We start from the raw sequence: 12,264 nt of genomic DNA, 5'->3' as shown, positions 1-12,264 counted from the left end.
TCATATATTCTTCCTCTAAATTTAGCACTTTTGTCAAAAATTGTTAATTTATTTTAGTATTTTATTCAAGATTTTGTTCAATAATTTTAAATATTTTCAATTTGATTATTTTAATGTTTTTTGCAAGTAATTTGCGCTAGTTTCTTGTCTCGATCGGCGTGTTAAAGATTTGTGGGTTGTTTCTGTTATAAGGTATTTAAAAACAAAATTAAGTAGTTGCAATTATGTGAATTTTAAAAATTAAAACCTTAATTTTTTTTACAGAAGATGTCACTTTCAACGCTAAATAAAAAACGAAAGCGTGATGACGAGTGAAGAAAATTTCAAGAAAGGTAGGAGCTGAACTATTTTTGTATGTAAGTGAACAATAAAATTACGTGCTTAATTTACAAGGAATAAATTAGTGTCACTAAATAATACAACATTAAGCGGCATTGTAGGGCTAATCACGAAGAACAATCTTCATTCTTCGAAGGAAAAATAACAGAAGAAAAATTAAAAACAATGAAGAATTCACTTAATGGCCGGCAAAGAGTGCTTACAAAATTTATGAAAAGTAATGAATCGGTAACAAGAACTAGTTACGAAATAAGTTATCTATTAGCAAAACATACAAAATCATTCACCGATGGTTCTTTAATCAAGGAATGTATGATAAAAGCTGCCGAATTTGTCTCCCCAGAAAAGGTACAGTCATTTCGAGATATATCTTTATCAAGAAATACGGTGGTAGACAGAATTACTGAAATGGCAGACAACGTTAGTTCACAACTACAGGAAATATCAACCAAAATCCAGTTCTTTTCAGTTGCGATTGATGAAAGCACGAATGTGAGAGATTTTGCACAAGTTGCTGTTTTTTTTTTCGTGGTTGCGATAATAATATGAGGATCCCGAAGAATTGTTGGAAATTATCCAACATTAAATTGCCTTATTCACCAAGTTCTCTGTTTAAAAATATTAAAAACGGTCGACTTATAACAGTTACGGTTACTTAAAACAGTAACAAAGTCAGTTTTTGTCCAAAAACTGACTTTGTTTTAAAAGTCATCTACAAAAAAACTTTCTGACCTATTTTCCAGGAGTTAAAAGCGCAAAATCAAAATTTCTCATTTTCACATTATTGTGGTAAAATTGAAGAAATCAAAAATTAATTCGATAGAAGTTATAATGATTTGAAAAAGTTACAAAACATTTTTCCACATTTTATTGGACCTTTTTCCTTTGAAGTTGAAAATGCTCCCACTTCGATGCAACTGGAATTAATTGATTTCCAGAATGATTCGATTTTAAAAGACAAATATCGAGAAGTAGGAATTTCTAAAATATATTCTTATTTACGTGAAAAATACCGGAAATTAAATAGGTTGTTGGAAAAATTTTATGCTATTTTGGGAGTACGTACTTGTTTGAGCAATTATTTTCGTCCATGAAATTAAATAAAACTGCCTATAGATCAAGATTAACTGATAAACACCTATCTGTCATAATGAAGATTGTCTATTTTCAGTTCTTGAATCCAGATATTGGAAAACTTATAGGAGAAAAGCGCTGGTAAGTTTCCGGAAAAAAAAAATAATTTTAGGTTTATAAATACATTAAATAAAATAAAAGCAATTATATAGAGCAATATCATAAATTATTACATTAAATTCACTTAATTACATTTTTTTGTCTTCACTCGTTTGATTGATTTGATGCAGCATTCCAAGATTCCCTATCTACTGCCAGTCGTTTCATTTCGGTATACCCCATACATCCTACATCCCTATCAATTTGTTTTACATATTTCAAATGTTGTCTGCCTGCACAATTTTTCCCATCTACCTGCTCCTTCAGTATCAAAGCGACTATTCCAGGATGCCTTAATATGTGGCCTGTAAGTCTGTCTCTTCTTTTAACTATATTTTTCCAAATGCTTCTTTCTTCATTAATTTGCCGCAGCACCTCTTCATTTCTCACTATATCCACCCATCTGATTTTTGACATTCTCCCGTAGCACCACATTTCAAAATCTTCTAATATTTTCTTCTCAGGTACTCCGATAATCCAAGTTTCACCTCCATATAAAGCTATGCTCCAAACATATACTTTCAAAAATGTTTTCCTGACGTTTAAATTAATTTTTGATGTAAACAAATTATATTTCTGACTGAAAACTCGTTTCGCCTGTGCTATTCCGCATTTTATATCGTTCTTGCTTCGTCCATCTTTAGTAATTCTACTTCAAAAATAACAAAATTCTTCTGCCTCCATAATCTTTTCTCTTCCTATTTTTATATTCAGTGGTCCTTCTACTTTATTTCATTACTTTCGTTTTGTTCTTCTTTATTTTCAGGGGGTAGTTTTTGTGTAGGACTTCATCCATGCCATTCATTGTTTCTTCTAAATCTTTTTTTACTCTCAGCTAGAATTACTATATCAGCAAATCGTAACATCTTTATCTTTTCACCTTTAGCTGACTCCGGATCTAAATTGTTCTTTAACATCATTAACTGCTAGTTCTAAGTAAAGATTAAAATGTAACGGTGATAGGGAACCTCCTTGTCGGACTCCCTTTTTTATTACGGCTTCTTTTTTTACGTTCTTCAATTATTACTGTTACAGTTTGGTTCCTGTAAATGTTCTTCTATCTACACATGAACCCTAAATTTTTTAAAATGCTAAACATTTTATTCCAGTCTACGTTATCAAATGCCTTTTCTAAGTCTAAATGCTATGTATGTCGGTTTGGTTTTCTTTAATATTATTTCTATTATTAATCTGACCGCTAAAATTACTTTCCTTTTCCCTATACTTTTCCTGAAACCGAATTGGTTTTCTCCTAACACTTCTTCCACTCTTCTCTCAGATCTTCTGTACAGAATTCTAGTTAAGATTTTGGCGTGAGTAGTTAAGCTAATTGTTCTGTATTCTTCACGTTTATCTGTTTCTGCTTTCTTTGCTATCATGACAGTAACACTCTTTTTGAAGTCTGACGGAATTTCTACTTTTTCTTAAATATTACACACCAGTTTATAAATTTATCTATCGTTTCCTCACATGTACTGCACAGTCATTCTGCAAGTATCCCGTCTATCCCAGGAGCCTTTCTGCTATTCAGATCTTATAATGCTCTATTAAACTCAAATTGCAGTATTGTATCTCCCTTTTCATCCTCTTTGATTCCTCTTTAACACCAGTTTTTAATTTATTTCCTACGTATAACTCTTTAATATATTCCACTCACCTATCGATATTTTCTTTCGTATTATAAATCGGTGTACTATCTTTATTTAATACATTATTCGATTTTAATATACTTAAAATTTTTGTTAACTTTCCTGTATGCTCCGTCTATTTTACTAATGATCATTTCTCTTTCCACTTCCGAACACTCTTCTTTCGCCAATTTGCACTTCTTGTTTATAGTATTTCTTAATTGTAGATAGTACCTTCATCACTAGCATTCTTATACTTTCTACGTTCATCCATCAGGTGCAATATATCGTTTGAAACCCAAGGTTTTCTAACAGTGCTCTTTGTTCCGCCTAAGTTAGCTTCTGCTGATTTAAGAATTTCGTTTTTAACCTTCTCCCATACTTCTATATTTTCTACCTTATCGTTTTTACTCAGACCTCTTGCGATGTCCTCTCAAATGTTTTTTTATCTCCTCTTCCTCAAGCCTTTTAAATTCCACCGATTCATCTGACACCTTTTCTTCAGGTTTTTAAACCCCATTCTACATTTCATTATCACTAAATTATGATCGCTATCCATGTCTGCTCCAGGATATGCGTTGCAATCGACGAGTTGATTTCTAAATGTTCGTTTAACCATGATATAATCTATCTGATACCTTGGAGTATGACCAGGGTTTTTCCATGCGTATATTCTTCTATTATGATTTTTAAACTGGGTGTTGGCAGTTACTAAATTATACTTCGTGCAAAACTCAATAAGTCGGTCCCCTCTTTCACTCCTTTTGCCCAGCCCGTATTCCCCCACAATATTTCCTTCCTTGCCCTTTCCGATGCTTGCATTCCAATCTCCAACTATTATTACATTATCATCCCCTTTTATGTTTTTATTTGCTTCGTCAATTTCTTCGTATACACACTCCACCTCCTCATCGTCATCATCATGAACACATGATGATAACACATTAATTGCATAATATGTTTTAATTATCCTATCCATATTCCTGAATCCTCATCACTTCAAGATATAATTTTAAGAAAATTTGTAAATATGATGTGGCCCGCGTAAATCTTATCGGTTGCATTAAATGGCCCGTGTTTAAATTTAGTTGAGACTCACCTGCATTAAGCTAATAGGAGAACAATCTCCTCTATTTCATCCCCTTACAAACAGCTACATTTATACAGATCTATTATCTAACATCGAAAACAGAAAGTTTTTATCATTTAGTGACTAAGCTAATCTACTAGAATGACTTTAGTCACTAAACTATAAAAACTTTCTGTTATCGATGTTAGATAATAGATCTGTATAAAAGGAGGTGAGATAGAGGAGATTGTTCTCCTATTAGCTTAATGTATCTGCCGGGGGCAAGACGGATTATACTTGTAACTAACTAATTTATTGCCGAGTGAAAAGCCGGAAATAAAAACCTGGTTCAAGCGGGAATGTGATTCTTTGTAGAAGTTAAGAGATTAGTTCCTACTGAGATCAAAATTATTTAATTTCGCTAAGAGACTAGTTATTAAAATTTGTTTATTTACGTTATTGTTAAATTTTAATTTTTTTCGCAATGTTTTGACATTGTGTACACTAAATAGTTCTGAGTTAAAATTTGTTAGGGTAGCTGAAAACACACTGAAGGGGTATTGTAATATCCTTTTGTGTAAAATGCAACATAGCTTTAATCGGTACAAATTTTCGGCAAATGTCACTGTTTCTTTTGTTGTTTAATAGGTAAGGAAGTAAAAATATCTTATTCTTTAAAAAAAGTATCAGTATCTGGTAAAAGTAGTATTTCACTCTTGAGAGGGAGCGGCTCCATCACGGGAGTTTTTATTTTCTGTATTCTTTATCTTTCACCTTTTCTCTTGTATCGATTTCCTTTTCTTCACTCTCCTGTTGTGCTGTACCGCACGAACAGTTTCTCCTACGCTTGTTTCAGCAGTAAAAATTATGTCACCGTTCACAACGATTTCAATCAACTTCGATCTGAAATCTGCACGATAACTTTATTTTACAGCGGAGTATGATAGAATCCAAAATATTTGCTAAATTTTATATTAGTTTAGGTGAAAAATAATGTCGCCTCTTTCTTTATTTATATATATATAATTCCGACCTCCGACTGCCTATTGCAAACCCTTATACAAATAAAGGTCAGTTAGAATTGACAATTGAACTTTTATCTTTAACTCGTTTGCAAGAGTGTAAATTTATTTTCTCTAGGTTTGCAACATAAAATGGATATTTTATTTTTAAAAGAGAGTAACGATTCACATTTTCTTTCATCGCAGAAGCAAGGCACAATAAATTCTGGTCGTGTGAAGACCCGCACTTAATTAAATAAATAATATGTATTTGTACAAATAAAACTTGATAAAAGCTAATACTCTTGACCAACCCACTGTTGTTGGAGCCGATCTATACCAACTTTCTAAAAAAAATACGATTAGAATCGCCTATGAAGGGTTAAATAAACACACACATACTTTTTTATTATCTTCATTACATTATGTTGTATGTACTTAAGAACAAAAAGTTATAATCTCTCCCTGGTGTTTTAAATATTACAAGACATGTGTAAGGTTACACTATAAACTACTCGTATACAAGTAGTTTACATTCATAAACGTTTTTATGATGGGTACTAACTAATCTTTAAATCTCCTACTGAACATTCGTATGTCCATCGTTTCAAAATACCTATCAAACCGATTCACAATAATTAACTGGCAAACACGATAAGAAAACAAGCCGATACATCTTCCATTAACGGTTCAACTAATGACCAGAAAGTGAGAAATAGGTTACTGGATTGCAACCAGATTTTTCGTTCGTTAAATTGATACTTGTTTAACATGAACAAGGTTATTTTTACATAAAAATGAAGTTTAAAAATGTCAGTTCATCGATATTTTTGTTAATATTAAAGAATAACGCGATCAAATTATTTTTTATTTGGAACAGTTTCTCAAAAACGACCAAGAAATGGTTGTGTTAACAAAGTAATATTAAAAATACTTGAACATTTTTAGGTTTATTCACTCAGTTCACGATAAAAAAATATTCATATTGGTTTTCTCTATCGTCAGTCGTCATCATATTGTTTTCTCTGACGAGGATTTGGTTATCTGAATTCACTTCTTTTGTTACTGGTAATTGATAATAGATATTTAAAAGGGTGATAATCTGGTGAGAGCGCTGATAATTTATGAAATTAATATGCGACAGTGACTGAATTAATTCATTAAAGATTTTAGTTTAACTGTTGACTTTGCTGTTATTTATCTACGTTATCCGAGTTTGACTGTGATTCTATTAAATGTTGCACTCGTTCTCTCTCGAGAAATGACCGTTGATGAATGATGTAATTGTATCGCTTAATTCTTTCTTAAGTTCTTAACATCAAAGCTTTCTGTTGCGTTAAAAAAGTTGTGTATTTTTTCTTTAGGTTTTTCTTCTGTTTGTTTCTGGCGTGTCAGGTAAGCATATGTTAAATGTCAAGATTTATTTTTTAAAATAAATCGATCGGGTTTGACTGACCAAAACGCCTCAGGAACAATTAAAACTTAGTTATCGGTTCTTTATTATAATAATAAAAACGGTTCGAAATTAATTTATGTTGGTGTCCAACGAATATCGGTCTGAGACTGGACGAAAACAACTTTTAAAACGTGTTGTGTTTTTATAATATGGTACAGGGATAAAAGTGCAGCTAGACAGTATATTTTGACTCGGCTACTTACAGAGAAGCGTATCTTGGAAGCTTTAAATATAAAACGGTTTTGAAAATTCTACGTTTTCAAAACAGAAATTATTCGGTTGTGAAGTCTAACCGAAAAATTTATTTAAATGAAGTTAATAAATAAGTGACGCATTCTGATTGACAAAAGGATTTCTTTGTAATTTTGCGAAGATTGTCTTCATGAATTTAAAATATACGGGTAGAAATTTAGTATTTTAAACAATAGTAAAATTTTGCAGTATATATTTTAATGCTACCGGTATACTGCCAAAAATGTAGTATTCTATGAAATACTATAATTAACTTAATATTTGCCTTTTTGTTTTTTGAGAAATTTAATTTTGAACATCGCAATTAAAAAAATAAAGAAGTAATACTTTCATTATAATTTTAGAAAAAATCGGTTGCTTCTTCTAAAATTTGCGCAAAAGTGGTATTTACATAGCAATCATAAATTATTAAAAAATTCATCAAATTATCTAGAACTTTCAGCTCTAAAATTTAAAAAAATAGCTACGTTTATCAAGCAGAATTAGCAGGTTTTGAAAATTTATTTAATGCTGTCTCGAAATAAAAAAAATAGACAAAAAAAACAAAAGGGAAAAAGTTTATATGATATAAAACAACCTAAATGATATCATAACATTTTAGTCATGAACAAGGAATTAAAACAGGAAGAGTGATTACTTATCAGAGATAGACGCAGTCGGCTGTAATTATGATTGTGTAAAATAGAATTGTACTTTTTACTTTTTCTTCTGTTAAAAAAATTTCATGATAATGTCAAATTTCCTTGATTTTAATGTCAATTCAAATAAGGAAAGAAACATTTTCTCTATCTTTGTTGACAGTGTGTTTATTGTTGTTGATGAAGATATATTGTCGATCAAGCGGATGGAAATTAAATGTAAATCGATTAAAAAATAAAGATTACAAATTTCAAATTTTGTAAGAGAAAGTTTTTGTGGGGGAAAAGTAAGTGTTACGCTTTTTTAAGCTTTCATTTAATTAAGGAAATAGAAAAATCAGCAAAAATAATTTAACATTTTATTGAAATGAATGCCGCCAAATATAACATTATAAAAATTAAGAAGTCTTACCTTCCTATACATTACTTTAGAACTATTGACGCGTAAGTTGGCACAAAAAATTACTAGCGTTCAGCAAACATTTGGCACGATACTAGGGCGACTGAAAACATTGTCAGATGATATAACCAAAAATACATACGATGCTATGTAATTAAAACTAGTTTAGTGTCCCAATTAATATTATTATTTTAAAGCACTTTAAATAATTATATTTTCTACTCACTTTATTGTGTGGCTGGTAAATTCCGAAGTCGCTGTCGTCGTTAGATTCTAAAGAGTTCGTATCAGATTCTGAATTTGTAACAAAATTGCCGATGTGCACATCATATAAATGCTCATCTTCAATGTATTTTTTTTTCAACGTTGACAACATGCTCGCAGACATTGCTCCACTCAGCTTCAGACACTTAATTAAATTTCATCTTCAGCTAATTTGAGAACGTCCGACATGTTAAAAGTAGTATTTATTTTAGCTATTTGCCCTTTCACTTCTCCAAATCATTTCAATGGCATTTAAGTCAAGGTGATAAGATGGAAACTTTACGGTCAACTGTGTGGACATAATTTTCGAAAATGTCATCTATTATAAATTTCTTTTGATTTTCTTTGTGTAATTTTACAATATCATATAATCCAGTATCCAGTCTTCGTCATAGCAGGAAAACGGTTAATTAGTTTTTCGACTAACCATTTTATCATATCGCTTTTAAACAGTTAAAATTTTGCTGCTTTTGTAGCAGAACGTTGCGATACGATGCGTTATCTAATACAATGATCGACCGAGGTGGCACGTTGAGAATACATTTCTCCCGTAACATTTCGTGTACTTTTCGGAATCCATCGATTGTGATAATTTCCTTTCTTATTTGACTCATTCATAAGTAAAGCGTTGTTAATGAATCCTTTATTACAGCCGGCATTGAACAATTATTAATAGTGAGCCCTTGGATACTGGTGTTTTCAGTCCCTCATGAAAGTTTGTTGTGTCTACCTACGATTTTGGTGTCGCATGACTTCTGTGATTGTAGGTTTTTCTGTGTATACAATCGGCCTTCCTTCTTCACGAAACAGGGAAATTAGTCTTAGAAATTTCATTCTTTGCATTTTAATGTCATGCCGTTGTATCAGTATTTTACGGTTATCTTTTGTTTTTTCCTTCTACATCCTATTTTACGTAATATTCTCCTTGAAGATCTTTCACTCTTTTTGAAATTAATTTCACTTTCGCGGGCTTTATGCATGATTTTCTTCACATTAAAACGCTTTTTTTCGGTTACATAAAATCTATTTATTAAACGCCTCAAAGCATCCGTGTCAAACGAATCTAAATTGCACTCAGTACTGGGACGATTTACTCGTTTTCTCGGCGAAACGAACACGTATGGCTTCTCAGTTTCATTTGATTTCCCTTTTGCGATAATTCATTGGACCGTTCGTTTTGATACTTTTGTCGCTTGAACAACCGTATTCAACACTTCAAATTTTCCTCATAATTTCGGTTCCGAAATTGTTTCGTAAAAAGAAATTGTAAACATTGAATAGAATTTCCCTCTCTTGACTATGAACTGCTGTACCTTTTCCTCGTAACTTGGGAATTTTAAAAGAAATTGACTTTATTGAAATATTAAAAATTTAAACGACAGGATTTATGACAAAGCCTATTAGTCATGAACGATTCTACTGTTATTAGTTGCTATAAAACAGGAAGTAGGCCTAGAACACAACATCGATGTGTAATTTAGAATAAAACTTAACAATTACATACGCTACACCAAGTTCATGAACCTGTTCATAAACAGACTCTGTGTGTAACAGAGGTCAATGAATGCAAAATGTTAGTACATAGGCTTTCAGTCCCTGCGCCAACATATGTGCCGATACATTTACCTATTTTTGTTAAGACAGCATGATGATCCTTAACGTCGGCAGTATTTAATACGTTGCTTCCTCCTTTAAAATATCGTAAAATGATCGGTAACAGCACGATCCATCGGAAACAATATGACACCGAAAAACAGCCAGCCGTGTTCTACGAAATGTTTATAGATCATCAGTTACATTAGATTATAGTTATTAATTACAGTAAAACAAAATTTAAGATCAGCTGTTAGATGTTACATTTTTAGATTTTATTTAACTGAACTGTCTGCTCGTTTTTCCAATTTATTATTTTGCGCTTTCAATATTGAAACTACACGGTCGAGTGCCTTTTATTTGTTGTCTAAAAATCATGTGTTCGAACAGCGCTAATTCGTGATTCCATTACTTGTCATAGAATGGATTAATTGTTGTTACTTTTGATGTTATAAAACGGTTTTGGTGAAGTTTTAGGTTAATCTTTAGTGACGCAAGCAAATTAAAAATGGATCTTATTTTTTCCCGCTATAATGTTTAAAAGACTTTTTTTTTAAACAGGTATGTTGTAATCATTAATTCTCTTTTGTATGTTTTCAGGAACGTCTGTTAACTGTTACCGCGTGGACGTAAGACGGATGCTGCGGTAGAAACAAGTGGAGCTCTTTTAATTCGGTGACAGAAGTTATCTTCAGTATAGGATGGATATTGATTATAATGACGAAAAATATGTCTTTCCAAAAATAGATTAATTAACTTGTATTAAGAAGGTTAACTTATTTATTTTTAATTTAATAAATGTTTTGGACGTTAGTTTAAATTCAAATGCACGGAATTATCAATAAAAATTATCTCTGCAATACTTGAACAGTTGCTTATTTCATATACATACATTTAATACCCAAAAAAAAACATGAACTTTTACAAACGTTGAAATCTAAACAATTTTTTTGTTGTAAAGTTCACGTCGCAAACTTTTTTTTTCACACATTTAAAATAAATTCGGTTAAATATAATCTTTGCCTTTAAAAGTGAAGACGTCTAAAAGAAAAAAAAACCGTTGAAAACGTTGAATACAATCCAAAAAATCTGTCTGAAACGCTAGCCGATATTAAGGCTAGCAAAAGATACTTAGGATCAGTTGCAGTACCGTACTTTCAGGTAAAATAACTTACAGTAAGTAACATTACTTACGCAGGGTATCTGCAGAAATCATGGAGATGTTTATATCTGTTTCCTTTACAGAGGGAAATAAAACAAGTGAGGATTAAATTAACGCATTAGACTACGTGTGAGGAAAAGCAGCCGAGTTGCAATATTCATTTTAGCGCGTCACCTGAAACCCCGTAGAAACGTGCCAAACGGATACAGATTTTCTGAGACCCGGTTATGTAATCTGACGATTGTATTAATAGATGAAGAGTAATTTTAAACCGGTGCATCTGCATGATCTAATGATACGGTGCAAAACAGGTTTATTAATCCCCGTAACATATTTTTGATATATTTAAGTCTACATTTTTTTCCCCTCCGGGACCACCCATAGGTATTGCTTCAGAGGATGATATAAAATGGCAATTTTGTAGCGTGTGAAAATGCCATGCCTGATCGAGATTCGAACCCAGAACCTCCGGATGAAAGGCCGTGACACTACCACTCGCCCTATGGAGGTCGGCTATCTATACTCTAATTAGAAATATAGATTCTTTTAAGATGAATATGGGACCCTTACAATGTAATTAAAGGAAACTGAAGTAAGTTTATAATAAACGAAACGTGATTATCCTATATATATATTTTATTAAACAATTTTATCTCTATTTTAATATTTTTATTATTTTTTTATGTTAAATTTTATCTTCCTTTCAAACAGACTTACATTTTTTGTTATTATATCTTACGAATAAAAATAAATATCTAGAAAGGTAAAGATTTAATCGTTTCAAAGGTGTTCAAATTCTTACTAGCAAACGGATTCTTTTTCAGAAAGTTTCTACTCTCAAAAAAGTAACGTGTGAAAAATAATTTCACATACACCGCTATATAAACGGTGGTAATCTATTATTAAGTGAACTAACTATTAAGCTCTCTCCGTGAAAGAAAAACTTGAATTCAAAGATATATCTGAAGAACCTTGTTACGGAAAAAATAAAGTTTTACACAAGCCTTTATATTCTATTTATTTAAAGAAAACTCTCAAGAGATAAGCACGAATTAACAAAAAAAAAGAACCGAGTTCTTATGTTGTTTTTGGAATGGTGTGGATTCATTGTTCGATAAGTTTGTTAATAGATAATATAGAAAGTTTTGGTTTGTACGTGACCTTTTTTTTAAAATAATAGCATCTTCGGCTTTTGGTTAGGCGAATGTTTTTTCATTGCATTATGTTTT

At 31.5% G+C, this 12,264-nt stretch overlaps 1 long non-coding RNA gene across 1 annotated transcript in view; it reads left to right on the top strand.

The window, feature by feature from the left end:
- The window catches only part of LOC142326919 (uncharacterized), a 110,486-nt gene extending 99,751 nt beyond the window's left edge, over positions 1 to 10,735 (top strand). Inside the window, exons 5-6 of the long non-coding RNA XR_012756879.1 lie at positions 265 to 356; positions 10,474 to 10,735. This is a non-coding gene — a long non-coding RNA (uncharacterized LOC142326919). The remainder of the gene's footprint in view (positions 1 to 264; positions 357 to 10,473) is intronic.
- Positions 10,736 to 12,264: the final 1,529 nt, after the last annotated feature.

This window comes from Lycorma delicatula, chromosome 1, assembly GCF_047948215.1.
Source record: "Lycorma delicatula isolate Av1 chromosome 1, ASM4794821v1, whole genome shotgun sequence".
NCBI lineage: Eukaryota > Metazoa > Arthropoda > Insecta > Hemiptera > Fulgoridae > Lycorma > Lycorma delicatula.
This window is presented reverse-complemented; position numbering and strand designations above follow the sequence as displayed.